Genomic DNA, 3,011 nt, shown 5'->3' on the forward strand with positions numbered 1-3,011 from the left:
GGATTTAATTGGATTCAATTGGATTCAATTGGATGCAATTGGATTGAAAAACTGCATTTCCTATTTAAAATTTTGAATTGAACAGTATTCACAATTGCACCGAAAAAGCTAATATTATTTTTAGATTGAAAGGCATAAAGATATGCTCCATGCAATTCCTATAAAAATGCATTCAGGATTGAAAAACATTCATTTTAACATTCGTGAATCAATATTTCTGAAAATCTGAATTCATTTCAATTCATTTCAATCCATTCTCGTTTATTGGATATCAAGATATTGAAAAGAATCTGCAATAGAATCGAAACGTCTTTCATATTATATACTAATTAAATAAATCCTTTACATGCGAATACTCTGTGTTTAGTTCTCATAGGCATAATATTTCGTTGATTTATTCTTTGGAGCCTGTCAATTTGTTTTTATTGTATTGCATTTTTATTCATTTATAGGAATTGCATGAAGATTGAAGCATATCCCTATGTCTTTCAATCTAAAAATAATATTAGCATTTTCTGTGCATCGTGAATTCAATTCCAAATTGTGTATAGGAAATACAGTTTTCTAATTCAGTTGAATTTAAAAATGTCAGCCATTTCTGTGCATCACGAATACTGCTCAATTTAAAATTCTGAATAAGAAATGCAGTTTTTCAATCCAATTGAATAAAAATAATTTTTACTCGGAATAATTTGAAACGGATCATGCTACTTAATTTATTCAAAATTATGAATAGGAAATTTTTCGTTTGAATCCAACTAAGTTCAAAAAAAGTTATAACATAAAAATAATAATAAATTAATTTTTTTAAAAAAAGATCAAAGGTATTTGCTCCTTTTAGAAAAAAACATAAATTATTATACGCGCTTATTATTATATGTGGTCCTTGAAGAAAAAAATTACTTTCTATTTCAAATCTATTTTCCAAACTATGAAAATTTATAATAATAATTTTTTTCAATAATACATGAAATTTTCAAATTGCGCCAATTATAAATAGAAAATACATTTCCTTGAAATATTAATGTTATATAACTATCTTTAAACAAAAATACATAAAAATAAGAGCATCTAATTGAAATAAAAAAAGTTTAATATAAGAAAACTTGGCGCAGCTAGCAAACTTAGCTCTAATGGCGCAAGTTTTTTTATATTAAAATTTTTTTATTTCAAATGTAAAGAACTTTTATAAAATATAAATAAAATATATATGTCGTTATGATATTTGTTTCAATGATGTATTATTGTACATTAATATCTGTAGTAATTACCAGCACAACAGAAATACAAATAATTTCATTACATAGTAATTTATGAACCTGAAAAGAAAAAGTGTTCAAAGTTACTCCTCTCCCCTATTATTATTAAAAATATTATATAGAGTGTTTTCTAATTTAATCATTGAATCAATGAGGAATAAGAAGCCTTTGAGAGCCGATATTGGATGTTATTGTAATTATACATTTTATTGAATATATTATAATAACTGAAGTAGACGTTTCGATCTTTGGTTTAGAAATACATCATATCTCTTCAGTAAATACATTAATGATAAAATTAAATACAAAATCAAATATTAGATTGTGTTGAACTTATTTGAACATATTTGTTCGTCGTAATTTGAACTGTGAATAATGTGTATCTTATCTGGATAAGTCAATTCGCATTTATGTCAAGTCAATGTCCATTAAATACTAGATTTAATAAATAATTATTGAGTCAATAATGTAAAATTTCATAAATAAGATTAAAATAAAATTGAATACAATTATTTAACACTTACATGGTTAACGCAAAACAAGTGCCAACCTGGTGTCATAATGAATGGAGATGGATTGAGTTGTTACTCCCTCGTCTAGCCAGGTAAGTTTCACTTTGTGTAATAATCAGATACATTGAAGATGGTTCGATTGGAAGTCGAAATGTCTGATCTCATCAAATTTCAATAAATCTCTTTCTCATACGACTTACCGCGATAAAACTCTCATTAATCCTTTTCTTTGTATTTTTGACATTCTCGAGAGTTGCTTTCAATTTTTTACTTATATATAATATTAAAAGTGAAAAACGTGAAGTTTAAAACAAATTCACAGCTTTAATAAATTATCTTTTCATAAACAACAATTCCTAAAAATATAATGTCAATCATTAATGTTATACAATCGATTGCATAGCCTATCGGCACATTAATAAAAAGACTAACCTCATCGAATGAAATCAAGGTGTGTTCATTATTCAAGTGAGAGCCATTAAGCTTCTCAACAATTTGAAACTATTCTCTATATGATTATCTGCTTCAGGGATATTTTTTATAATTATGCTGTGCAGAAAAACCGCTAACTGGTAAAGAGAACTATTCAATGAGGAAACTATCAAATGAAAAGAGCAATTCTGTTTATGTATCTTTGGCAAGGCATCTCGGAAGTAACATCCTTTATTTTGAATTGGATATATAATCCGCATCCCTCCACTTCACAAGAATTCCTCGCAAACTTGTAACAACTCCCTTTGTGAGATCTCTCTTAATGACTTCGTACGTCTCTGTATCCTGGAGCATCTCAGTCACTTTTGAAACATACATTTTATCATCCAAAACCATGATGATATTGCCCTTATCAGCCCGAGTAAAAATGACATTCATTTCTTTCATTCATTATTATTCATTTCTTCAATAAAAAGAGATCTTAGTTTCTTTAGCTAAATCTAACAATTTTCTATCCACTTCATTATACTGTACGGGAGACGACACGAGACTATTCAATATAGAAAGGGAATGATTGGAAATCGAGATTTGCTTATCGATAGGTAATTTATATTTATTATTTTTAATACATTTAATGAAATTAGTTAATCACTTAATGAAACAATTTTTTTGTAATTACAATATCATATTGTCTCTGAGAATGGCTCAAAAGTGAGCCGAAACATGTAAGCGGATTAATTATTAATAAACTTGTTTTGTTAACCGTATTGGTTTGCACAAGAATTATCATGCTTGACTCCTATTGCCT

Source organism: Atta cephalotes (assembly GCF_000143395.1).
Source record: "Atta cephalotes unplaced genomic scaffold scaffold00050, whole genome shotgun sequence".
NCBI classification, from domain to species: domain Eukaryota; kingdom Metazoa; phylum Arthropoda; class Insecta; order Hymenoptera; family Formicidae; genus Atta; species Atta cephalotes.